We start from the raw sequence: 18,505 nt of genomic DNA on the forward strand, positions 1-18,505 counted from the left end.
TTTCTGCTTTCATGACTTTTATGTTTAGTGAGCTGGGGGTGATTCCTCCAAAATTTCCTTTTGTCCTCCACACATTTCAATTGTAAAATGTAATGCCTGCAGCACTTGATATTCCCAGGTGGTCTCCCATCCAAGTACTAACCAAGCCCAACATTGCTTAGCTTCTGAGATCAGACGAGATCAGGCTTATTCAAGGTGGTGTGGCCGCAGGCGATTGCATTTCTGCTTTCATGACTTTTATGTTTAGTGAGCTGGGGGTGATTCCTCCAAAATTTCCTTTTGTCCTCCACACATTTCAATTGTAAAATGTAATGCCTGCAGCACTTGATATTCCCAGGTGGTCTCCCATCCAAGTACTAACCAAGCCCAACATTGCTTAGCTTCTGAGATCAGACGAGATCAGGCTTATTCAAGGTGGTGTGGCCGCAGGCGATTGCATTTCTGCTTTCATGACTTTTATGTTTAGTGAGCTGGGGGTGATTCCTCCAAAATTTCCTTTTGTCCTCCACACATTTCAATTGTAAAATGTAATGCCTGCAGCACTTGATATTCCCAGGTGGTCTCCCATCCAAGTACTAACCAAGCCCAACATTGCGTAGCTTCTGAGATCAGACGAGATCAGACGAGATCAGGCTTATTCAAGGTGGTGTGGCCGCAGGCGATTGCATTTCTGCTTTCATGACTTTTATGTTTAGTGAGCTGGGGGTGATTCCTCCAAAATTTCCTTTTGTCCTCCACACATTTCAATTGTAAAATGTAATGCCTGCAGCACTTGATATTCCCAGGTGGTCTCCCATCCAAGTACTAACCAAGCCCAACATTGCTTAGCTTCTGAGATCAGACGAGATCAGGCTTATTCAAGGTGGTGTGGCCGCAGGCGATTGCATTTCTGCTTTCATGACTTTTATGTTTAGTGAGCTGGGGGTGATTCCTCCAAAATTTCCTTTTGTCCTCCACACATTTCAATTGTAAAATGTAATGCCTGCAGCACTTGATATTCCCAGGTGGTCTCCCATCCAAGTACTAACCAAGCCCAACATTGCTTAGCTTCTGAGATCAGACGAGATCAGGCTTATTCAAGGTGGTGTGGCCGCAGGCGATTGCATTTCTGCTTTCATGACTTTTATGTTTAGTGAGCTGGGGGTGATTCCTCCAAAATTTCCTTTTGTCCTCCACACATTTCAATTGTAAAATGTAATTACAAAAATGTAATGCCTGCAGCACTTGATATTTCCAGGTGGTCTCCCATCCAAGTACTAACCAAGCCCAACATTGCTTAGCTTCTGAGATCAGACGAGATCAGGCTTATTCAAGGTGGTGTGGCCGCAGGCGATTGCATTTCTGCTTTCATGACTTTTATGTTTAGTGAGCTGGGGGTGATTCCTCCAAAATTTCCTTTTGTCCTCCACACATTTCAATTGTAAAATGTAATGCCTGCAGCACTTGATATTCCCAGGTGGTCTCCCATCCAAGTACTAACCAAGCCCAACATTGCTTAGCTTCTGAGATCAGACGAGATCAGGCTTATTCAAGGTGGTGTGGCCGCAGGCGATTGCATTTCTGCTTTCATGACTTTTATGTTTAGTGAGCTGGGGGTGATTCCTCCAAAATTTCCTTTTGTCCTCCACACATTTCAATTGTAAAATGTAATTACAAAAATGTAATGCCTGCAGCACTTGATATTCCCAGGTGGTCTCCCATCCAAGTACTAACCAAGCCCAACATTGCTTAGCTTCTGAGATCAGGCTTATTCAAGGTGGTGTGGCCGCAGGCGAATGCATTTCTGCTTTCATGACTTTTATGTTTAGTGAGCTGGGGGTGATTCCTCCAAAATTTCCTTTTGTCCTCCACACATTTCAATTGTAAAATGTAATGCCTGCAGCACTTGATATTCCCAGGTGGTCTCCCATCCAAGTACTAACCAAGCCCAACATTGCTTAGCTTCTGAGATCAGACGAGATCAGGCTTATTCAAGGTGGTGTGGCCGCAAGCGACTGCATTTCTGCTTTCATGACTTTTATGTTTAGTGAGCTGGGGGTGATTCCTCCAAAATTTCCTTTTGTCCTCCACACATTTCAATTGTAAAATGTAATGCCTGCAGCACTTGATATTCCCAGGTGGTCTCCCATCCAAGTACTAACCAAGCCCAACATTGCTTAGCTTCTGAGATCAGACGAGATCAGGCTTATTCAAGGTGGTGTGGCCGCAGGCGATTGCATTTCTGCTTTCATGACTTTTATGTTTAGTGAGCTGGGGGTGATTCCTCCAAAATTTCCTTTTGTCCTCCACACATTTCAATTGTAAAATGTAATGCCTGCAGCACTTGAGATTCCCAGGTGGTCTCCCATCCAAGTACTCCCATCCAAGTACCCTTCCTCACCAACTATGCTACCCAGCTCCTGGTCCAGGCCCTGGTACTCTCCCGCCTAGACTACTGCAACTCCCTCCTGGCTGGCCTCCCTGCGTCCGCCACCCGTCCGCTCCAGCTCATCCAGAACTCTGCTGCTCGCCTGGTGTTCTCTCTACCTCGCTTCGCCCACGCTACTCCACTACTCCGCTCGCTCCACTGGCTCCCGATCACCGCTCGCATCCAGTTCAAGACTCTTGTACTAGCCTACAGATGCCTTGATCAGACTGCACCCAGCTACCTGCAGACCCTCATCTCTCCCTACACCCCCACTCGACCTCTCCGCTCCGCCTGCACTAGAAGACTGGCTCTACCTCCGCTACGCTCCCCTGCCTGCCGAGCCCGCTCCTTCTCCACCCTTGCTCCGCAGTGGTGGAACGACCTTCCTACAGATGTCAGGACTGCCCAGTCCCTGACCACATTCCGGCGCCTCCTTAAGACTCACCTCTTCAAACAGCACCTGTAGAACTCCTCTGTTGTATCCTGGGACACTATCACCCTTCATTTAAATATGCTTTATTTTGCTCTTATCTGCCCCCTATTTTACTGCATTTAATCCTGTACCTCAGAATATTGTAATCTGCCAAGTGTTTAATCTGTAGTATTTTGTACTTAATCATATCCTGATGTAACTATCACTATTTAATCATATCCTGATGTAACTTTCACTATTATCTGCTGTATTATTGAATTGTGATTTGTCACACTTGAGAATTATTGTATTTCTTGTTCTTATTGTATGACTTATATTGTAACACTTGAATGTATTTGTATTTGCTTGCGATTGTAAGTCGCCCTGGATAAGGGCGTCTGCTAAGAAATAAATAATAATAATAATAATAATACTAACCAAGCCCAACATTGCTTAGCTTCTGAGATCAGACGAGATCAGGCTTATTCAAGGTGGTGTTGCCGCAGGCGATTGCATTTCTGCTTTCATGACTTTTATGTTTAGTGAGATGGGGGTGATTCCTCCAAAATTTCCTTTTGTCCTCCACACATTTCAATTGTAAAATGTAATGCCTGCAGCACTTGATATTCCCAGGTGGTCTCCCATCCAAGTACTAACCAAGCCCAACATTGCTTAGCTTCTGAGATCAGACGAGATCAGGCTTATTCAAGGTGGTGTGGCCACAGGCGATTGCATTTCTGCTTTCATGACTTTTATGTTTAGTGAGCTGGGGGTGATTCCTCCAAAATTTCCTTTTGTCCTCCACACATTTCAATTGTAAAATGTAATGCCTGCAGCACTTGATATTCCCAGGTGGTCTCCCATCCAAGTACTAACCAAGCCCAACATTGCTTAGCTTCTGAGATCAGACGAGATCAGGCTTATTCAAGGTGGTGTGGCCGCAGGCGATTGCATTTCTGCTTTCATGACTTTTATGTTTAGTGAGCTGGGGGTGATTCCTCCAAAATTTCCTTTTGTCCTCCACACATTTCAATTGTAAAATGTAATGCCTGCAGCACTTGATATTCCCAGGTGGTCTCCCATCCAAGTACTAACCAAGCCCAACATTGCTTAGCTTCTGAGATCAGACGAGATCAGGCTTATTCAAGGTGGTGTGGCCGCAGGAGATTGCATTTCTGCTTTCATGACTTTTTATGTTTAGTGAGCTGGGGGTGATTCCTCCAAAATTTCCTTTTGTCCTCCACACATTTCAATTGTAAAATGTAATGCCTGCAGCACTTGATATTCCCAGGTGGTCTCCCATCCAAGTACTAACCAAGCCCAACATTGCTTAGCTTCTGAGATCAGACGAGATCAGGCTTATTCAAGGTGGTGTGGCCGCAGGCGATTGCATTTCTGCTTTCATGACTTTTATGTTTAGTGAGCTGGGGGTGATTCCTCCAAAATTTCCTTTTGTCCTCCACACATTTCAATTGTAAAATGTAATGCCTGCAGCACTTGATATTCCCAGGTGGTCTCCCATCCAAGTACTAACCAAGCCCAACATTGCTTAGCTTCTGAGATCAGACGAGATCAGGCTTATTCAAGGTGGTGTGGCCGCAGGCGATTGCATTTCTGCTTTCATGACTTTTATGTTTAGTGAGCTGGGGGTGATTCCTCCAAAATTTCCTTTTGTCCTCCACACATTTCAATTGTAAAATGTAATGCCTGCAGCACTTGATATTCCCAGGTGGTCTCCCATCCAAGTACTAACCAAGCCCAACATTGCTTAGCTTCTGAGATCAGACGAGATCAGGCTTATTCAAGGTGGTGTGGCCGCAGGCGATTGCATTTCTGCTTTCATGACTTTTATGTTTAGTGAGCTGGGGGTGATTCCTCCAAAAATTCCTTTTGTCCTCCACACATTTCAATTGTAAAATGTAATTACAAAATTGTAATGCCTGCAGCACTTGATATTCCCAGGTGGTCTCCCATCCAAGTACTAACCAAGCCCAACATTGCTTAGCTTCTGAGATCAGGCTTATTCAAGGTGGTGTGGCCGCAGGCGATTGCATTTCTGCTTTCATGACTTTTATGTTTAGTGAGCTGGGGGTGATTCCTCCAAAATTTCCTTTTGTCCTCCACACATTTAAATTGTAAAATGTAATGCCTGCAGCACTTGATATTCCCAGGTGGTCTCCCATCCAAGTACTAACCAAGCCCAACATTGCTTAGCTTCTGAGATCAGACGAGATCAGGCTTATTCAAGGTGTTGTGGCCGCAGGCGATTGCGTTTCTGCTTTCATGACTTTTATGTTTAGTGAGCTGGGGGTGATTCCTCCAAAATTTCCTTTTGTCCTCCACACATTTCAATTGTAAAATGTAATTACAAAAATGTAATGCCTGCAGCACTTGATATTCCCAGGTGGTCTCCCATCCAAGTACTAACCAAGCCCAACATTGCTTAGCTTCTGAGATCAGTCGAGATCAGGCTTATTCAAGGTGGCGTGGCCGCAGGCGATTGCATTTCTGCTTTCATGACTTTTATGTTTAGTGAGCTGGGGGTGATTCCTCCAAAATTTCCTTTTGTCCTCCACACATTTCAATTGTAAAATGTAATTACAAAAATGTAATGCCTGCAGCACTTGATATTCCCAGGTGGTCTCCCATCCAAGTACTAACCAAGCCCAACATTGCTTAGCTTCTGAAATAAGACGAGATCAGGCTTATTCAAGGTGGTGTGGCCGCAGGCGATTGCATTTCTGCTTTCATGACTTTTATGTTTAGTGAGCTGGGGGTGATTCCTCCAAAATTTCCTTTTGTCCTCCACACATTTCAATTGTAAAATGTAATGCCTGCAGCACTTGATATTCCCAGGTGGTCTCCCATCCAAGTACTAACCAAGCCCAACTTTGCTTAGCTTATGAGATCAGACGAGATCAGGCTTATTCAAGGTGGTGTGGCCGCAGGCGATTGCATTTCTGCTTTCATGACTTTTATGTTTAGTGAGCTGGGGGTGATTCCTCCAAAATTTCCTTTTGTCCTCCACACATTTCAATTGTAAAATGTAATTACAAAAATGTAATGCCTGCAGCACTTGCTATTCCCAGGTGGTCTCCCATCCAAGTACTAACCAAGCCCAACATTGCTTAGCTTCTGAGATCAGGCTTATTCAAGGTGGTGTGGCCGCAGGCGATTGCATTACTGCTGTCATGACTTTTATGTTTAGTGAGCTGGGGGTGATTCCTCCAAAATTTCCTTTTGGCCTCCACACATTTCAATTGTAAAATGTAATGCCTGCAGCACTTAATATTCCCAGGTGGTCTCCCATCCAAGTACTAACCAAGCCCAACATTGCTTAGCTTCTGAGATCAGACGAGATCAGGCTTATTCAAGGTGGTGTGGCCGCAGGCGATTGCATTTCTGCTTTCATGACTTTTATGTTTAGTGAGCTGGGGGTGATTCCTCCAAAATTTCCTTTTGTCCTCCACACATTTCAATTGTAAAATGTAATTACAAAAATGTAATGCCTGCAGCACTTGATATTCCCAGGTGGTCTCCCATCCAAGTACTAATCAAGCCCAACATTGCTTAGCTTCTGAGATCAGACGAGATCAGGCTTATTCAAGGTGGTGTGGCCGCAGGCGATTGCATTTCTGCTTTCATGACTTTTATGTTTAGTGAGCTGGGGGTGATTCCTCCAAAATTTCCTTTTGTCCTCCACACATTTCAATTGTAAAATTGAATTACAAAAATGTAATGCCTGCAGCACTTGATATTCCCAGGTGGTCTCCCATCCAAGTACTAACCAAGCCCAACATTGCTTAGCTTCTGAGATCAGGCTTATTCAAGGTGGTGTGGCCGCAGGCGATTGCATTTCTGCTTTCATGACTTTTATGTTTAGTGAGCTGGGGGTGATTCCTCCAAAATTTCCTTTTGGCCTCCACACATTTCAATTGTAAAATGTAATGCCTGCAGCACTTGATATTCCCAGGTGGTCTCCCATCCAAGTACTAACCAAGCCCAGCATTGCTTAGCTTCTGAGATCAGGCTTATTCAAGGTGGTGTGGCCGCAGGCGATTGCATTTCTGCTTTCATGACTTTTATGTTTAGTGAGCTGGGGGTGATTCTTCCAAAATTTCCTTTTGTCCTCCACACATTTCAATTGTAAAATTTAATTACAAAAATGTAATGCCTGCAGCACTTGATATTCCCAGGTGGTCTCCCATCCAAGTACTAACCAAGCCCAACATTGCTTAGCTTTTGAGATCAGGCTTATTCAAGGTGGTGTGGCCGCAGGCGATTGCATTTCTGCTTTCATGACTTTTATGTTTAGTGAGCTGGGGGTGATTCTTCCAAAATTTCCTTTTGTCCTCCACACATTTCAATTGTAAAATTTAATTACAAAAATGTAATGCCTGCAGCACTTGATATTCCCAGGTGGTCTCCCATCCAAGTACTAACCAAGCCCAACATTGCTTAGCTTCTGAGATCAGGCTTATTCAAGGTGGTGTGGCCGCAGGCGATTGCATTTCTGCTTTCATGACTTTTATGTTTAGTGAGCTGGGGGTGATTCCTCCAAAATTTCCTTTTGTCCTCCACACATTTCAATTGTAAAATTTAATTACAAAAATGTAATGCCTGCAGCACTTGATATTCCCAGGTGGTCTCCCATCCAAGTACTAACCAAGCCCAACATTGCTTAGCTTCTGAGATCAGACGAGATCAGGCTTATTCAAGGTGGTGTGGCCGCAGGCGATTGCATTTCTGCTTTCATGACTTTTATGTTTAGGGAGCTGGGGGTGATTCCTCCAAAATTTCCTTTTGTCCTCCACACATTTCAATTGTAAAATGTAATTACAAAAATGTAATGCCTGCAGCACTTGATATTCCCAGGTGGTCTCCCATCCAAGTACTAACCAAGCCCAACACTGCTTAGCTTCTGAGATCAGACGAGATCAGGCTTATTCAAGGTGGTGTGGCCGCAGGCGATTGCATTTCTGCTTTCATGACTTTTATGTTTAGGGAGCTGGGGGTGATTCCTCCAAAATTTCCTTTTGTCCTCCACACATTTCAATTGTAAAATGTAATGCCTGCAGCACTTGATATTCCCAGGTGGTCTCCCATCCAAGTACTAACCAAGCCCAACATTGCTTAGCTTCTGAGATCAGGCTTATTCAAGGTGGTGTGGCCGCAGGCGATTGCATTTCTGCTTTCATGACTTTTATGTTTAGGGAGCTGGGGGTGATTCCTCCAAAATTTCCCTTTGGCCTCCACACATTTCAATTGTAAAATGTAATGCCTGCAGCACTTGATATTCCCAGGTGGTCTCCCATCCAAGTACTAACCAAGCCCAACATTGCTTAGCTTCTGAGATCAGACGAGATCAGGCTTATTCAAGGTGGTGTGGCCGCAGGCGATTGCATTTCTGCTTTCATGACTTTTATGTTTAGTGAGCTGGGGGTGATTCCTCCAAAATTTCCTTTTGTCCTCCACACATTTCAATTGTAAAATGTAATTACAAAAATGTAATGCCTGCAGCACTTGATATTCCCAGGTGGTCTCCCATCCAAGTTCTAACCAAGCCCAACATTGCTTAGCTTCTGAGATCAGGCTTATTCAAGGTGGTGTGGCCGCAGGCGATTGCATTTCTGCTTTCATGACTTTTATGTTTAGTGAGCTGGGGGTGATTCCTCCAAAATGTCCTTTTGTCCTCCACACATTTCAATTGTAAAATGTAATTACAAAAATGTAATGCCTGCAGCACTTGATATTCCCAGGTGGTCTCCCATCCAAGTACTAACCAAGCCCAACATTGCTTAGCTTCTGAGATCAGACGAGATCAGGCTTATTCAAGGAGGTGTGGCCGCAGGCGATTGCATTTCTGCTTTCATGACTTTTATGTTTAGTGAGCTGGGGGTGATTCCTCCAAAATTTCCTTTTGTTCTCCACACATTTCAATTGTAAAATGTAATGCCTGCAGCACTTGATATTCCCAGGTGGTCTCCCATCCAAGTACTAACCAAGCCCAACATTGCTTAGCTTCTGAGATCAGACAAGATGAGGCTTATTCAAGTTGGTGTGGCCGCAGGCGATTGCATTTCTGCTTTCATGACTTTTATGTTTAGTGAGCTGGGGGTGATTCCTCCAAAATTTCCTTTTGTCCTCCACACATTTCAATTGTAAAATGTAATGCCTGCAGCACTTGATATTCCCAGGTGGTCTCCCATCCAAGTACTAACCAAGCCCAACATTGCTTAGCTTCTGAAATCAGGCTTATTCAAGGTGGTGTGGCCGCAGGCGATTGCATTTCTGCTTTCATGACTTTTATGTTTAGTGAGCTGGGGGTGATTCCTCCAAAATTTCCTTTTGTCCTCCACACATTTCAATTTGAAAATGTAATGCCTGCAGCACTTGATATTCCCGGTGGTCTCCCATCCAAGTACTAACCAAGCCCAACACTGCTTAGCTTCTGAGATCAGACGAGATCAGGCTTATTCAAGGTGGTGTGGCCGCAGGCGATTGCATTGCTGCTTTCATGACTTTTATGTTTAGTGAGCTGGGGGTGATTCCTCCAAAATTTCCTTTTGTCCTCCACACATTTCAATTGTAAAATGAAATGCCTGCAGCACTTGATATTCCCAGGTGGTCTCCCATCCAAGTACTAACCAAGCCCAACATTGCTTAGCTTCTGAGATCAGGCGAGATCAGGCTTATTCAAGGTGGTGTGGCCGCAGGCGATTGCATTTCTGCTTTCATGACTTTTATGTTTAGTGAGCTGGGGGTGATTCCTCCAAAATTTCCTTTTGTCCTCCACACATTTCAATTGTAAAATGTAATGCCTGCAGCACTTGATATTCCCAGGTGGTCTCCCATCCAAGTACTAACCAAGCCCAACATTGCTTAGCTTCTGAAATCAGGCTTATTCAAGGTGGTGTGGCCGCAGGCGATTGCATTTCTGCTTTCATGACTTTTATGTTTAGTGAGCTGGGGGTGATTCCTCCAAAATTTCCTTTTGTCCTCCACACATTTCAATTTGAAAATGTAATGCCTGCAGCACTTGATATTCCCGGTGGTCTCCCATCCAAGTACTAACCAAGCCCAACACTGCTTAGCTTCTGAGATCAGACGAGATCAGGCTTATTCAAGGTGGTGTGGCCGCAGGCGATTGCATTGCTGCTTTCATGACTTTTATGTTTAGTGAGCTGGGGGTGATTCCTCCAAAATTTCCTTTTGTCCTCCACACATTTCAATTGTAAAATGAAATGCCTGCAGCACTTGATATTCCCAGGTGGTCTCCCATCCAAGTACTAACCAAGCCCAACATTGCTTAGCTTCTGAGATCAGGCGAGATCAGGCTTATTCAAGGTGGTGTGGCCGCAGGCGATTGCATTTCTGCTTTCATGACTTTTATGTTTAGGGAGCTGGGGGTGATTCCTCCAAAATTTCCTTTTGTCCTCCACACATTTCAATTGTAAAATGTAATGCCTGCAGCACTTGATAATCCCAGGTGGTCTCCCATCCAAGTACTAACCAAGCCCAACATTGCTTAGCTTCTGAGATCAGACAAGATCAGGCTTATTCAAGGTGGTGTGGCTGCAGGCGATTACATTTCTGCTTTCATGACTTTTATATTTAGTGAGCTGGGGGTGATTCCTCCAAAATTTCCTTTTGTCCTCCACACATTTCAATTGTAAAATGTAATGCCTGCAGCACTTGATATTCCCAGGTGGTCTCCCATCCAAGTACTAACCAAGCCCAACATTGCTTAGCTTCTGAGAGCAGACGAGATTAGGCTTATTCAAGGTGGTGTGGCCGCAGGCGATTGCATTTCTGCTTTCATGACTTTTATGTTTAGGGAGCTGGGGGTGATTCCTCCAAAATTTCCTTTTGTCCACACATTTCAATTGTAAAATGTAATTATAAAAATGTAATGCCTGCAGCACTTGATATTCCCAGGTGGTCTCCCATCCAAGTACTAACCAAGCCCAACATTGCTTAGCTTCTGAGATCAGGCTTATTCAAGGTGGTGTGGCCGCAGGTGATTGCATTTCTGCTTTCATGACTTTTATGTTTAGTGAGCTGGGGGTGATTCCTCCAAAATTTCCTTTTGTCCTCCACACATTTCAATTGTAAAATGTAATGCCTGCAGCACTTGATATTCCCAGGTGGTCTCCCATCCAAGTACTAACCAAGCCCAACATTGCTTAGCTTCTGAGATCAGACGAGATCAGGTGAGATCAGGCTTATTCAAGGTGGTGTGGCCGCAGGCGATTGCATTTCTGCTTTCATGACTTTTATGTTTAGTGAGCTGGGGGTGATTCCTCCAAAATTTCCTTTTGTCCTCCACACATTTCAATTGTAAAATGAATTGCCTGCAGCACTTGATATTCCCATGTGGTCTCCCATCCAAGTACTAACCAAGCCCAACATTGCTTAGCTTCTGAGATCAGACGAGATCAGGCTTATTCAAGGTGGTGTGGCCGCAGGCGATTGCATTTCTGCTTTCATGACTTTTATGTTTAGTGAGCTGGGGGTGATTCCTCCAAAATTTCCTTTTGTCCTCCACACATTTCAATTGTAAAATGTAATGCCTGCAGCACTTGATATTCCCAGGTGGTCTCCCATCCAAGTACTAACCAAGCCCAACATTGCTTAGCTTCTGAGATCAGACGAGATCAGGCGAGATCAGGCTTATTCAAGGTGGTGTGGCCGCAGGCGATTGCATTTCTGCTTTCATGACTTTTATGTTTAGTGAGCTGGGGGTGATTCCTCCAAAATTTCCTTTTGTCCTCCACACATTTCAATTGTAAAATGTAATGCCTGCAGCACTTGATATTCCCAGGTGGTCTCCCATCCAAGTACTAACCAAGCCCAACATTGCTTAGCTTCTGAGATCAGACGAGATCAGGCTTATTCAAGGTGGTGTGGCCGCATTCAATTGCATTTCTGCTTTCATGACTTTTATGTTTAGTGAGCTGGGGTGATTCCTCCAAAATTTCCTTTTGTCCTCCACACATTTCAATTGTAAAATGTAATTACAAAAATGTAATGCCTGCAGCACTTGATATTCCCAGGTGGTCTCCCATCCAAGTACTAACCAAGCCCAACATTGCTAAGCTTATGAGATCTGACGAGATCAGGCTTATTCAATGTGGTGTGGCCGCAGGCTATCGCGTTTCTGCTTTCATGACTTTTATGTTTAGTGAGCTGGGGGTGATTCCTCCAAAATTTCCTTTTGTCCTCCACACATTTCAATTGTAAAATATAATTACAAAAATGTAATGCCTGTAGCACTTGATATTCCCAGCTGGACTCCCATCCAAGTACTAACCAAGCCCAACATTGCTTAGCTTCTGAGATCAGACGAGATCAGGCTTATTCAAGGTGGTGTGGCCGCAGGCGGTTGCATTTCTGCTTTCATGACTTTTATGTTTAGTGAGCTGGGGGTGATTCCTCCAAAATTTCCTTTTGTCCACACATTTCAATTGTAAAATGTAATTACAAAAATGTAATGCCTGCAGCACTTGATATTCCCAGGTGGTCTCCCATCCAAGTACTAACCAAGCCCAACATTGCTTAGCTTCTGAGATCAGACGAGATCAGGCTTATTCAAGGTGGTGTGGCCGCAGGCGATTGCCTTTCTGCTTTCATGACTTTTATGTTTAGTGAGCTGGGGGTGATTCCTCCAAAATTTCCTTTTGTCGTCCACACATTTCAATTGTAAAATGTAATTACAAAAATGTAATGCCTGCAGCACTTGATATTCCCAGGTGGTCTCCCATCCAAGTACTAACCAAGCCCAACATTGCTTAGCTTCTGAGATCAGACGAGATCAGGCTTATTCAAAGTGTTGTGGCCGCAGGCGATTGCATTTCTGCTTTCATGACTTTTATGTTTAGTGAGCTGGGGGGTGATTCCTAAAAAATTTTCCTTTTGTCCTCCACACATTTCAATTGTAAAATGTAATGCCTGCAGCACTTGATATTCCCAGGTGGTCTCCCATCCAAGTACTAACCAAGCCCAACATTGCTTAGCTTCTGAAATCGGACGAGATCAGGCTTATTCAAGGTGGTGTGGCCGCAGGCGATTGCATTTCTGCTTTCATGACTTTTATGTTTAGTGAGCTGGGGGTGATTCCTCCAAAATTTCCTTTTGTCCTCTACACATTTCAATTGTAAAATGTAATGCCTGCAGCACTTGATATTCCCAGGTGGTCTCCCATCCAAGTACTAACCAAGCCCAACATTGCTTAGCTTCTGAGATCAGATGAGATCAGGCTTATTCAAGGTGGTGTGGCCGCAGGCGATTGCATTTCTGCTTTCATGACTTTTATGTTTAGTGAGCTGGGGGTGATTCCTCCAAAATTTCCTTTTGTCCTCCACACATTTCAATTGTAAAATGTAATGCCTGCAGCACTTGATATTCCCAGGTGGTCTCCCATCCAAGTACTAGCAAAGCCCAACATTGCTTAGCTTCTGAGATCAGACGAGATCAGGCTTATTCAAGGTGGTGTGGCCGCAGGCGGTTGCATTTCTGCTTTCATGACTTTTATGTTTAGTGAGCTGGGGGTGATTCCTCCAAAATTTCCTTTTGTCCTCCACACATTTCAATTGTAAAATGTAATGCCTGCAGCACTTGATATTCCCAGGTGGTCTCCCATCCAAGTACTAACCAAGCCCAACATTGCTTAGCTTCTGAGATCAGACGAGATCAGGCTTATTCAAGGTGGTGTGGCCGCAGGCGATTGCATTTCTGCTTTCATGACTTTTATGTTTAGTGAGCTGGGGGTGATTCCTCCAAAATTTCCTTTTGTCCTCCACACATTTCAATTGTAAAATGTAATGCCTGCAGCACTTGATATTCCCAGGTGGTCTCCCATCCAAGTACTAACCAAGCCCAACATTGCTTAGCTTCTGCGATCAGACGAGATCAGGCTTATTCAAGGTGGTGTGGCCGCAGGCGATTGCATTTCTGCTTTCATGACTTTTATGTTTAGTGAGCTGGGGGTGATTCCTCCAAATTTTCCTTTTGTCCTCCACACATTTCAATTGTAAAATGTAATGCCTGCAGCACTTGATATTCCCAGGTGGTCTCCCATCCAAGTACTAACCAAGCCCAACATTGCTTAGCTTCTGAGATCAGACGAGATCAGGCTTATTCAAGGTGGTGTGGCCGCAGGCGATTGCATTTCTGCTTTCATGACTTTTATGTTTAGTGAGCTGGGGGTGATTCCTCCAAAATTTCCTTTTGTCCTCCACACATTTCAATTGTAAAATGTAATGCCTGCAGCACTTGATATTCCCAGGTGGTCTCCCATCCAAGTACTAACCAAGCCCAACATTGCTTAGCTTCTGAGATCAGACGAGATCAGGCTTATTCAAGGTGGTGTGGCCGCAGTCGATTGCATTTCTGCTTTCATGACTTTTATGTTTAGTGAGCTGGGGGTGATTCCTCCAAAATTTCCTTTTGTCCTCCACACATTTCAATTGTAAAATGTAATGCCTGCAGCACTTGATATTCCCAGGTGGTCTCCCATCCAAGTACTAACCAAGCCCAACATTGCTTAGCTTCTGAGATCAGACGAGATCAGGCTTATTCAAGGTGGTGTGGCCGCAGGCGATTGCATTTCTGCTTTCATGACTTTTATGTTTAGTGAGCTGGGGGTGATTCCTCCAAAATTTCCTTTTGTCCTCCACACATTTCAATTGTAAAATGTAATTACAAAAATGTAATGCCTGCAGCACTTGATATTCCCAGGTGGTCTCCCATCCAAGTACTAACCAAGCCCAACATTGCTTAGCTTCTGAGATCAGGCTTATTCAAGGTGGTGTGGCCGCAGGCGATTGCATTTCTGCTTTCATGACTTTTATGTTTTGTGAGCTGGGGGGGATTCCTCCAAAATTTCCTTTTGTCCTCCACACATTTCAATTGTAAAATGTAATTACAAAAATGTAATGCCTGCATCAGTTGATATTCCCAGGTGGTCTCCCATCCAAGTACTAACCAAGCCCAACATTGCTTAGCTTCTGAGATCAGGCTTATTCAAGGTGGTGTGGCCGCAGGCGATTGCTTTTCTGCTTTCATGACTTTTATGTTTAGTGAGCTGGGGGTGATTCCTCTAAAATATCCTTTTGTCCTCCACACATTTCAATTGTAAAATGTAATTACAAAAATGTAATGCCTGCAGCACTTGATATTCCCAGGTGGTCTCCCATCCAAGTACTAACCAAGCCCAACATTGCTTAGCTTCTGAGATCAGGCTTATTCAAGGTGGTGTGGCCGCAGGCGATTGCATTTCTGCTTTCATGACTTTTATGTTTAGTGAGCTGGGGGTGATTCCTCCAAAATTTCCTTTTGTCCACACATTTCAATTGTAAAATGTAATTACAAAAATGTAATGCCTGCAGCACTTGATATTCCCAGGTGGTCTCCCATCCAAGTACTAACCAAGCCCAACATTGCTTAGCTTCTGAGATCAGGCTTATTCAAGGTGGTGTGGCCGCAGGCGATTGCTTTTCTGCTTTCATGACTTTTATGTTTAGTGAGCTGGGGGTGATTCCTCCAAAATTTCCTTTTGTCCTCCACACATTTCAATTGTAAAATGTAATTACAAAAATGTAATGCCTGCAGCACTTGATATTCCCAGGTGGTCTCCCATCCAAGTACTAACCAAGCCCAACATTGCTTAGCTTCTGAGATCAGGCTTATTCAAGGTGGTGTGGCCGCAGGCGATTGCATTTCTGCTTTCATGACTTTTATGTTTAGTGAGCTGGGGGTGATTCCTCCAAAATTTCCTTTTGTCCTCCACACATTTCAATTGTAAAATGTAATTACAAAAATGTAATGCCTGCAGCACTTGATATTCCCAGGTGGTCTCCCAACCAAGTACTAACCAAGCCCAACATTGCTTAGCTTCTGAGATCAGACGAGATCAGGCTTATTCAAGGTGGTGTGGCCGCAGGCGATTGCATTGCTGCTTTCATGACTTTTATGTTTAGTGAGCTGGGGGTGATTCCTCCAAAATTTCCTTTTGTCCTCCACACATTTCAATTGTAAAATGTAATTACAAAAATGTAATGCCTGCAGCACTTGATATTCCCAGGTGGTCTCCCATCCAAGTACTAACCAAGCCCAACATTGCTTAGCTTCTGAGATCAGGCTTATTCAAGGTGGTGTGGCCGCAGGCGATTGCATTTCTGCTTTCATGACTTTTATGTTTAGTGAGCTGGGGGTGATTCCTCCAAAATATCCTTTTGTCCTCCACACATTTCAATTGTAAAATGTAATTACAAAAATGTAATGCCTGCAGCACTTGATATTCCCAGGTGGTCTCCCATCCAAGTACTAACCAAGCCCAACATTGCTTAGCTTCTGAGATCAGGCTTATTCAAGGTGGTGTGGCCGCAGGCGATTGCATTTCTGCTTTCATGACTTTTATGTTTAGTGAGCTGGGGGTGATTCCTCCAAAATTTCCTTTTGTCCTCCACACATTTCAATTGTAAAATGTAATGCCTGCAGCACTTGATATTCCCAGGTGGTCTCCCATCCAAGTACTAACCAAGCCCAACATTGCTTAGCTTCTGAGATCAGACGAGATCAGGCTTATTCAAGGTGGTGTGGCCGCAGGAAATTGCATTTCTGCTTTCATGACTTTTATGTTTAGTGAGCTGGGGGTGATTCCTCCAAAATTTCCTTTTGGCCTCCACACATTTCAATTGTAAAATGTAATTACAAAAATGTAATGCCTGCAGCACTTGATATTCCCAGGTGGTCTCCCATCCAAGTACTAACCAAGCCCAACATTGCTTAGCTTCTGAGATCAGGCTTATTCAAGGTGGTGTGGCCGCAGGCGATTGCATTTCTGCTTTCATGACTTTTATGTTTAGTGAGCTGGGGGTGATTCCTCCAAAATTTCCTTTTGTCCTCCACACATTTCAATTGTAAAATGTAATGCCTGCAGCACTTGATATTCCCAGGTGGTCTCCCATCCAAGTACTAATCAAGCCTAACATTGCTTAGCTTCTGAGATCAGACGAGATCAGGCTTATTCAAGGTAGTGTGGCCGCAGGCAATTGCATTTCTGCTTTCATGACTTTTATGTTTAGTGAGCTGGGGGTGATTCCTCCAAAATTTCCTTTTGTCCTCCACACATTTCAATTGTAAAATGTAATTACAAAAATGTAATGCCTGCAGCACTTGATATTCCCAGGTGGTCTCCCATCCAAGTACTAACCAAGCCCAACATTGCTTAGCTTCTGAGATCAGACGAGATCAGGCTTATTCAAGGTGGTGTGGCCGCAGGCGATTGCATTTCTGCTTTCATGACTTTTATGTTTAGTGAGCTGGGGGTGATTCCTCCAAAATTTCCTTTTGTCCTCCACACATTTCAATTGTAAAATGTAATTACAAAAATGTAATGCCTGCAGCACTTGATATTCCCAGGTGGTCTCCCATCCAAGTACTAACCAAGCCCAACATTGCTTAGCTTCTGAGATCAGACGAGATCAGGCTTATTCAAGGTGGTGTGGCCGCAGGCGATTGCATTTCTGCTTTCATGACTTTTATGTTTAGTGAGCTGGGGGTGATTCCTCCAAAATTTCCTTTTGGCCTCCACACATTTCAATTGTAAAATGTAATGCCTGCAGCACTTGATATTCCCAGGTGGTCTCCCATCCAAGTACTAACCAAGCCCAACATTGCTTAGCTTCTGAGATCAGACGAGATCAGGCTTATTCAAGGTGGTGTGGCCGCAGGCGATTGCATTTCTGCTTTCATGACTTTTATGTTTAGTGAGCTGGGGGTGATTCCTCCAAAATTTCCTTTTGTCCTCCACACATTTCAATTGTAAAATGTAATGCCTGCAGCACTTGATATTCCCAGGTGGTCTCCCATCCAAGTAATAACCAAGCCCAACATTGCTTAGCTTCTGAGATCAGACGAGATCAGGCTTATTCAAGGTGGTGTGGCCGCAGGCGATTGCATTTCTGCTTTCATGACTTTTATGTTTAGTGAGCTGGGGGTGATTCCTCCAAAATTTCCTTTTGTCCTCCACACATTTCAATTGTAAAATTTAATTACAAAAATGTAATGCCTGCAGCACTTGATATTCCCAGGTGGTCTCCCATCCAAGTACTAACCAAGCCCAACATTGCTTAGCTTCGGAGATCAGACGAGATCAGGCTTATTCAAGGTGGTGTGGCCGCAGGCGATTGCATTTCTGCTTTCATGACTTTTATGTTTAGTGAGCTGGGGGTGATTCCTCCAAAATTTCCTTTTGTCCTCCACACATTTCAATTGTAAAATGTAATGCCTGCAGCACTTGATATTCCCAGGTGGTCTCCCATCCAAGTACTAACCAAGCCCAACATTGCTTAGTTTATGAGATCAGACGAGATCAGGCTTATTCAAGGTGGTGTGGCCGCAGGCGATTGCATTTCTGCTTTCATGACTTTTATGTTTAGGGAGCTGGGGGTGATTCCTCCAAAATTTCCTTTTGTCCTCCACACATTTCAATTGTAAAATGTAATGCCTGCAGCACTTGATATTCCCAGGTGGTCTCCCATCCAAGTACTAACCAAGCCCAACATTGCTTAGCTTCTGAGATTAGGCTTATTCAAGGTGGTGTGGCCGCAGGCGATTGCATTTCTGCTTTCATGACTTTTATGTTTAGTGAGCTGGGGGTGATTCCTCCAAAATTTCCTTTT

General features: G+C 44.0%; 47 non-coding genes and 31 pseudogenes across 47 annotated transcripts; all 78 read right to left on the reverse strand.

The window, feature by feature from the left end:
- Positions 1 to 93: 93 nt before the first annotated feature.
- LOC131734388 (5S ribosomal RNA) lies at positions 94 to 212 on the reverse strand. Its single transcript, XR_009326911.1, has one exon. It is a non-coding gene; the product is annotated as a 5S ribosomal RNA (ribosomal RNA).
- A 100-nt stretch (positions 213 to 312) lies between these two features.
- Positions 313 to 431, reverse strand: LOC131734399 (5S ribosomal RNA). The gene has a single exon (XR_009326922.1). It is a non-coding gene; the product is annotated as a 5S ribosomal RNA (ribosomal RNA).
- Positions 432 to 531: 100 nt separating this feature from the next.
- On the reverse strand, positions 532 to 660 carry LOC131734491 (5S ribosomal RNA; annotated as a pseudogene).
- Positions 661 to 760: 100 nt separating this feature from the next.
- On the reverse strand, positions 761 to 879 carry LOC131734410 (5S ribosomal RNA). Its single transcript, XR_009326933.1, has one exon. It is a non-coding gene; the product is annotated as a 5S ribosomal RNA (ribosomal RNA).
- A 100-nt stretch (positions 880 to 979) lies between these two features.
- Positions 980 to 1,098, reverse strand: LOC131734421 (5S ribosomal RNA). The gene has a single exon (XR_009326944.1). It is a non-coding gene; the product is annotated as a 5S ribosomal RNA (ribosomal RNA).
- Positions 1,099 to 1,212: 114 nt separating this feature from the next.
- Positions 1,213 to 1,331, reverse strand: LOC131734447 (5S ribosomal RNA). Its single transcript, XR_009326970.1, has one exon. It is a non-coding gene; the product is annotated as a 5S ribosomal RNA (ribosomal RNA).
- A 100-nt stretch (positions 1,332 to 1,431) lies between these two features.
- On the reverse strand, positions 1,432 to 1,550 carry LOC131734432 (5S ribosomal RNA). Its single transcript, XR_009326955.1, has one exon. It is a non-coding gene; the product is annotated as a 5S ribosomal RNA (ribosomal RNA).
- A 114-nt stretch (positions 1,551 to 1,664) lies between these two features.
- Positions 1,665 to 1,773, reverse strand: LOC131734495 (5S ribosomal RNA; annotated as a pseudogene).
- A 100-nt stretch (positions 1,774 to 1,873) lies between these two features.
- LOC131734414 (5S ribosomal RNA) lies at positions 1,874 to 1,992 on the reverse strand. Its single transcript, XR_009326937.1, has one exon. It is a non-coding gene; the product is annotated as a 5S ribosomal RNA (ribosomal RNA).
- Positions 1,993 to 2,092: 100 nt separating this feature from the next.
- On the reverse strand, positions 2,093 to 2,211 carry LOC131734443 (5S ribosomal RNA). The gene has a single exon (XR_009326966.1). It is a non-coding gene; the product is annotated as a 5S ribosomal RNA (ribosomal RNA).
- A 1,216-nt stretch (positions 2,212 to 3,427) lies between these two features.
- Positions 3,428 to 3,546, reverse strand: LOC131734411 (5S ribosomal RNA). Its single transcript, XR_009326934.1, has one exon. It is a non-coding gene; the product is annotated as a 5S ribosomal RNA (ribosomal RNA).
- A 100-nt stretch (positions 3,547 to 3,646) lies between these two features.
- Positions 3,647 to 3,765, reverse strand: LOC131734454 (5S ribosomal RNA). Its single transcript, XR_009326977.1, has one exon. It is a non-coding gene; the product is annotated as a 5S ribosomal RNA (ribosomal RNA).
- A 100-nt stretch (positions 3,766 to 3,865) lies between these two features.
- Positions 3,866 to 3,984, reverse strand: LOC131734423 (5S ribosomal RNA). Its single transcript, XR_009326946.1, has one exon. It is a non-coding gene; the product is annotated as a 5S ribosomal RNA (ribosomal RNA).
- A 101-nt stretch (positions 3,985 to 4,085) lies between these two features.
- LOC131734465 (5S ribosomal RNA) lies at positions 4,086 to 4,204 on the reverse strand. Its single transcript, XR_009326988.1, has one exon. It is a non-coding gene; the product is annotated as a 5S ribosomal RNA (ribosomal RNA).
- Positions 4,205 to 4,304: 100 nt separating this feature from the next.
- On the reverse strand, positions 4,305 to 4,423 carry LOC131734476 (5S ribosomal RNA). Its single transcript, XR_009326996.1, has one exon. It is a non-coding gene; the product is annotated as a 5S ribosomal RNA (ribosomal RNA).
- Positions 4,424 to 4,523: 100 nt separating this feature from the next.
- Positions 4,524 to 4,642, reverse strand: LOC131734487 (5S ribosomal RNA). The gene has a single exon (XR_009326997.1). It is a non-coding gene; the product is annotated as a 5S ribosomal RNA (ribosomal RNA).
- Positions 4,643 to 4,756: 114 nt separating this feature from the next.
- Positions 4,757 to 4,865, reverse strand: LOC131734496 (5S ribosomal RNA; annotated as a pseudogene).
- A 100-nt stretch (positions 4,866 to 4,965) lies between these two features.
- LOC131734461 (5S ribosomal RNA) lies at positions 4,966 to 5,084 on the reverse strand. The gene has a single exon (XR_009326984.1). It is a non-coding gene; the product is annotated as a 5S ribosomal RNA (ribosomal RNA).
- A 114-nt stretch (positions 5,085 to 5,198) lies between these two features.
- LOC131734467 (5S ribosomal RNA) lies at positions 5,199 to 5,317 on the reverse strand. Its single transcript, XR_009326990.1, has one exon. It is a non-coding gene; the product is annotated as a 5S ribosomal RNA (ribosomal RNA).
- A 114-nt stretch (positions 5,318 to 5,431) lies between these two features.
- LOC131734489 (5S ribosomal RNA) lies at positions 5,432 to 5,550 on the reverse strand (annotated as a pseudogene).
- Positions 5,551 to 5,650: 100 nt separating this feature from the next.
- LOC131734451 (5S ribosomal RNA) lies at positions 5,651 to 5,769 on the reverse strand. Its single transcript, XR_009326974.1, has one exon. It is a non-coding gene; the product is annotated as a 5S ribosomal RNA (ribosomal RNA).
- A 114-nt stretch (positions 5,770 to 5,883) lies between these two features.
- Positions 5,884 to 5,992, reverse strand: LOC131734526 (5S ribosomal RNA; annotated as a pseudogene).
- Positions 5,993 to 6,092: 100 nt separating this feature from the next.
- LOC131734429 (5S ribosomal RNA) lies at positions 6,093 to 6,211 on the reverse strand. The gene has a single exon (XR_009326952.1). It is a non-coding gene; the product is annotated as a 5S ribosomal RNA (ribosomal RNA).
- Positions 6,212 to 6,325: 114 nt separating this feature from the next.
- On the reverse strand, positions 6,326 to 6,444 carry LOC131734382 (5S ribosomal RNA). The gene has a single exon (XR_009326905.1). It is a non-coding gene; the product is annotated as a 5S ribosomal RNA (ribosomal RNA).
- A 114-nt stretch (positions 6,445 to 6,558) lies between these two features.
- On the reverse strand, positions 6,559 to 6,667 carry LOC131734497 (5S ribosomal RNA; annotated as a pseudogene).
- Positions 6,668 to 6,767: 100 nt separating this feature from the next.
- Positions 6,768 to 6,876, reverse strand: LOC131734525 (5S ribosomal RNA; annotated as a pseudogene).
- A 114-nt stretch (positions 6,877 to 6,990) lies between these two features.
- Positions 6,991 to 7,099, reverse strand: LOC131734534 (5S ribosomal RNA; annotated as a pseudogene).
- A 114-nt stretch (positions 7,100 to 7,213) lies between these two features.
- On the reverse strand, positions 7,214 to 7,322 carry LOC131734498 (5S ribosomal RNA; annotated as a pseudogene).
- Positions 7,323 to 7,436: 114 nt separating this feature from the next.
- On the reverse strand, positions 7,437 to 7,555 carry LOC131734499 (5S ribosomal RNA). Its single transcript, XR_009326999.1, has one exon. It is a non-coding gene; the product is annotated as a 5S ribosomal RNA (ribosomal RNA).
- A 114-nt stretch (positions 7,556 to 7,669) lies between these two features.
- On the reverse strand, positions 7,670 to 7,788 carry LOC131734403 (5S ribosomal RNA). The gene has a single exon (XR_009326926.1). It is a non-coding gene; the product is annotated as a 5S ribosomal RNA (ribosomal RNA).
- Positions 7,789 to 7,888: 100 nt separating this feature from the next.
- Positions 7,889 to 7,997, reverse strand: LOC131734500 (5S ribosomal RNA; annotated as a pseudogene).
- Positions 7,998 to 8,097: 100 nt separating this feature from the next.
- On the reverse strand, positions 8,098 to 8,216 carry LOC131734510 (5S ribosomal RNA). Its single transcript, XR_009327000.1, has one exon. It is a non-coding gene; the product is annotated as a 5S ribosomal RNA (ribosomal RNA).
- A 114-nt stretch (positions 8,217 to 8,330) lies between these two features.
- LOC131734545 (5S ribosomal RNA) lies at positions 8,331 to 8,439 on the reverse strand (annotated as a pseudogene).
- A 114-nt stretch (positions 8,440 to 8,553) lies between these two features.
- Positions 8,554 to 8,672, reverse strand: LOC131734398 (5S ribosomal RNA). Its single transcript, XR_009326921.1, has one exon. It is a non-coding gene; the product is annotated as a 5S ribosomal RNA (ribosomal RNA).
- Positions 8,673 to 8,772: 100 nt separating this feature from the next.
- On the reverse strand, positions 8,773 to 8,891 carry LOC131734494 (5S ribosomal RNA; annotated as a pseudogene).
- A 100-nt stretch (positions 8,892 to 8,991) lies between these two features.
- Positions 8,992 to 9,100, reverse strand: LOC131734529 (5S ribosomal RNA; annotated as a pseudogene).
- Positions 9,101 to 9,200: 100 nt separating this feature from the next.
- Positions 9,201 to 9,318, reverse strand: LOC131734484 (5S ribosomal RNA; annotated as a pseudogene).
- A 100-nt stretch (positions 9,319 to 9,418) lies between these two features.
- Positions 9,419 to 9,537, reverse strand: LOC131734442 (5S ribosomal RNA). Its single transcript, XR_009326965.1, has one exon. It is a non-coding gene; the product is annotated as a 5S ribosomal RNA (ribosomal RNA).
- A 100-nt stretch (positions 9,538 to 9,637) lies between these two features.
- Positions 9,638 to 9,746, reverse strand: LOC131734530 (5S ribosomal RNA; annotated as a pseudogene).
- Positions 9,747 to 9,846: 100 nt separating this feature from the next.
- Positions 9,847 to 9,964, reverse strand: LOC131734485 (5S ribosomal RNA; annotated as a pseudogene).
- A 100-nt stretch (positions 9,965 to 10,064) lies between these two features.
- LOC131734444 (5S ribosomal RNA) lies at positions 10,065 to 10,183 on the reverse strand. The gene has a single exon (XR_009326967.1). It is a non-coding gene; the product is annotated as a 5S ribosomal RNA (ribosomal RNA).
- A 100-nt stretch (positions 10,184 to 10,283) lies between these two features.
- On the reverse strand, positions 10,284 to 10,402 carry LOC131734486 (5S ribosomal RNA; annotated as a pseudogene).
- A 100-nt stretch (positions 10,403 to 10,502) lies between these two features.
- LOC131734482 (5S ribosomal RNA) lies at positions 10,503 to 10,621 on the reverse strand (annotated as a pseudogene).
- Positions 10,622 to 10,732: 111 nt separating this feature from the next.
- On the reverse strand, positions 10,733 to 10,841 carry LOC131734528 (5S ribosomal RNA; annotated as a pseudogene).
- Positions 10,842 to 10,941: 100 nt separating this feature from the next.
- LOC131734469 (5S ribosomal RNA) lies at positions 10,942 to 11,070 on the reverse strand (annotated as a pseudogene).
- A 100-nt stretch (positions 11,071 to 11,170) lies between these two features.
- On the reverse strand, positions 11,171 to 11,289 carry LOC131734396 (5S ribosomal RNA). The gene has a single exon (XR_009326919.1). It is a non-coding gene; the product is annotated as a 5S ribosomal RNA (ribosomal RNA).
- Positions 11,290 to 11,389: 100 nt separating this feature from the next.
- On the reverse strand, positions 11,390 to 11,518 carry LOC131734475 (5S ribosomal RNA; annotated as a pseudogene).
- Positions 11,519 to 11,618: 100 nt separating this feature from the next.
- Positions 11,619 to 11,737, reverse strand: LOC131734470 (5S ribosomal RNA). The gene has a single exon (XR_009326992.1). It is a non-coding gene; the product is annotated as a 5S ribosomal RNA (ribosomal RNA).
- A 113-nt stretch (positions 11,738 to 11,850) lies between these two features.
- Positions 11,851 to 11,969, reverse strand: LOC131734466 (5S ribosomal RNA). The gene has a single exon (XR_009326989.1). It is a non-coding gene; the product is annotated as a 5S ribosomal RNA (ribosomal RNA).
- A 114-nt stretch (positions 11,970 to 12,083) lies between these two features.
- On the reverse strand, positions 12,084 to 12,202 carry LOC131734481 (5S ribosomal RNA; annotated as a pseudogene).
- A 111-nt stretch (positions 12,203 to 12,313) lies between these two features.
- Positions 12,314 to 12,432, reverse strand: LOC131734521 (5S ribosomal RNA). The gene has a single exon (XR_009327001.1). It is a non-coding gene; the product is annotated as a 5S ribosomal RNA (ribosomal RNA).
- A 114-nt stretch (positions 12,433 to 12,546) lies between these two features.
- LOC131734450 (5S ribosomal RNA) lies at positions 12,547 to 12,665 on the reverse strand. The gene has a single exon (XR_009326973.1). It is a non-coding gene; the product is annotated as a 5S ribosomal RNA (ribosomal RNA).
- A 102-nt stretch (positions 12,666 to 12,767) lies between these two features.
- LOC131734426 (5S ribosomal RNA) lies at positions 12,768 to 12,886 on the reverse strand. Its single transcript, XR_009326949.1, has one exon. It is a non-coding gene; the product is annotated as a 5S ribosomal RNA (ribosomal RNA).
- A 100-nt stretch (positions 12,887 to 12,986) lies between these two features.
- On the reverse strand, positions 12,987 to 13,105 carry LOC131734493 (5S ribosomal RNA). The gene has a single exon (XR_009326998.1). It is a non-coding gene; the product is annotated as a 5S ribosomal RNA (ribosomal RNA).
- Positions 13,106 to 13,205: 100 nt separating this feature from the next.
- LOC131734468 (5S ribosomal RNA) lies at positions 13,206 to 13,324 on the reverse strand. The gene has a single exon (XR_009326991.1). It is a non-coding gene; the product is annotated as a 5S ribosomal RNA (ribosomal RNA).
- Positions 13,325 to 13,424: 100 nt separating this feature from the next.
- Positions 13,425 to 13,543, reverse strand: LOC131734532 (5S ribosomal RNA). Its single transcript, XR_009327002.1, has one exon. It is a non-coding gene; the product is annotated as a 5S ribosomal RNA (ribosomal RNA).
- A 100-nt stretch (positions 13,544 to 13,643) lies between these two features.
- Positions 13,644 to 13,762, reverse strand: LOC131734458 (5S ribosomal RNA). The gene has a single exon (XR_009326981.1). It is a non-coding gene; the product is annotated as a 5S ribosomal RNA (ribosomal RNA).
- Positions 13,763 to 13,862: 100 nt separating this feature from the next.
- On the reverse strand, positions 13,863 to 13,981 carry LOC131734543 (5S ribosomal RNA). Its single transcript, XR_009327003.1, has one exon. It is a non-coding gene; the product is annotated as a 5S ribosomal RNA (ribosomal RNA).
- A 100-nt stretch (positions 13,982 to 14,081) lies between these two features.
- LOC131734431 (5S ribosomal RNA) lies at positions 14,082 to 14,200 on the reverse strand. The gene has a single exon (XR_009326954.1). It is a non-coding gene; the product is annotated as a 5S ribosomal RNA (ribosomal RNA).
- Positions 14,201 to 14,300: 100 nt separating this feature from the next.
- Positions 14,301 to 14,419, reverse strand: LOC131734550 (5S ribosomal RNA). Its single transcript, XR_009327004.1, has one exon. It is a non-coding gene; the product is annotated as a 5S ribosomal RNA (ribosomal RNA).
- Positions 14,420 to 14,533: 114 nt separating this feature from the next.
- On the reverse strand, positions 14,534 to 14,642 carry LOC131734501 (5S ribosomal RNA; annotated as a pseudogene).
- Positions 14,643 to 14,756: 114 nt separating this feature from the next.
- LOC131734549 (5S ribosomal RNA) lies at positions 14,757 to 14,865 on the reverse strand (annotated as a pseudogene).
- Positions 14,866 to 14,979: 114 nt separating this feature from the next.
- On the reverse strand, positions 14,980 to 15,088 carry LOC131734502 (5S ribosomal RNA; annotated as a pseudogene).
- Positions 15,089 to 15,199: 111 nt separating this feature from the next.
- LOC131734503 (5S ribosomal RNA) lies at positions 15,200 to 15,308 on the reverse strand (annotated as a pseudogene).
- Positions 15,309 to 15,422: 114 nt separating this feature from the next.
- On the reverse strand, positions 15,423 to 15,531 carry LOC131734504 (5S ribosomal RNA; annotated as a pseudogene).
- Positions 15,532 to 15,645: 114 nt separating this feature from the next.
- Positions 15,646 to 15,764, reverse strand: LOC131734412 (5S ribosomal RNA). The gene has a single exon (XR_009326935.1). It is a non-coding gene; the product is annotated as a 5S ribosomal RNA (ribosomal RNA).
- A 114-nt stretch (positions 15,765 to 15,878) lies between these two features.
- Positions 15,879 to 15,987, reverse strand: LOC131734505 (5S ribosomal RNA; annotated as a pseudogene).
- A 114-nt stretch (positions 15,988 to 16,101) lies between these two features.
- Positions 16,102 to 16,210, reverse strand: LOC131734506 (5S ribosomal RNA; annotated as a pseudogene).
- A 100-nt stretch (positions 16,211 to 16,310) lies between these two features.
- LOC131734424 (5S ribosomal RNA) lies at positions 16,311 to 16,429 on the reverse strand. Its single transcript, XR_009326947.1, has one exon. It is a non-coding gene; the product is annotated as a 5S ribosomal RNA (ribosomal RNA).
- A 114-nt stretch (positions 16,430 to 16,543) lies between these two features.
- Positions 16,544 to 16,652, reverse strand: LOC131734507 (5S ribosomal RNA; annotated as a pseudogene).
- Positions 16,653 to 16,752: 100 nt separating this feature from the next.
- On the reverse strand, positions 16,753 to 16,871 carry LOC131734566 (5S ribosomal RNA). The gene has a single exon (XR_009327020.1). It is a non-coding gene; the product is annotated as a 5S ribosomal RNA (ribosomal RNA).
- Positions 16,872 to 16,985: 114 nt separating this feature from the next.
- LOC131734551 (5S ribosomal RNA) lies at positions 16,986 to 17,104 on the reverse strand. Its single transcript, XR_009327005.1, has one exon. It is a non-coding gene; the product is annotated as a 5S ribosomal RNA (ribosomal RNA).
- Positions 17,105 to 17,218: 114 nt separating this feature from the next.
- Positions 17,219 to 17,337, reverse strand: LOC131734552 (5S ribosomal RNA). The gene has a single exon (XR_009327006.1). It is a non-coding gene; the product is annotated as a 5S ribosomal RNA (ribosomal RNA).
- Positions 17,338 to 17,437: 100 nt separating this feature from the next.
- On the reverse strand, positions 17,438 to 17,556 carry LOC131734553 (5S ribosomal RNA). Its single transcript, XR_009327007.1, has one exon. It is a non-coding gene; the product is annotated as a 5S ribosomal RNA (ribosomal RNA).
- A 100-nt stretch (positions 17,557 to 17,656) lies between these two features.
- On the reverse strand, positions 17,657 to 17,775 carry LOC131734453 (5S ribosomal RNA). Its single transcript, XR_009326976.1, has one exon. It is a non-coding gene; the product is annotated as a 5S ribosomal RNA (ribosomal RNA).
- A 114-nt stretch (positions 17,776 to 17,889) lies between these two features.
- On the reverse strand, positions 17,890 to 18,008 carry LOC131734448 (5S ribosomal RNA). The gene has a single exon (XR_009326971.1). It is a non-coding gene; the product is annotated as a 5S ribosomal RNA (ribosomal RNA).
- A 100-nt stretch (positions 18,009 to 18,108) lies between these two features.
- On the reverse strand, positions 18,109 to 18,227 carry LOC131734464 (5S ribosomal RNA). The gene has a single exon (XR_009326987.1). It is a non-coding gene; the product is annotated as a 5S ribosomal RNA (ribosomal RNA).
- A 100-nt stretch (positions 18,228 to 18,327) lies between these two features.
- LOC131734542 (5S ribosomal RNA) lies at positions 18,328 to 18,436 on the reverse strand (annotated as a pseudogene).
- Between the last annotated feature and the right edge of the window lie 69 nt (positions 18,437 to 18,505).

The sequence above is a fragment of the Acipenser ruthenus genome, unplaced genomic scaffold, assembly GCF_902713425.1.
Source record: "Acipenser ruthenus unplaced genomic scaffold, fAciRut3.2 maternal haplotype, whole genome shotgun sequence".
NCBI classification, from domain to species: Eukaryota; Metazoa; Chordata; class Actinopteri; order Acipenseriformes; family Acipenseridae; genus Acipenser; species Acipenser ruthenus.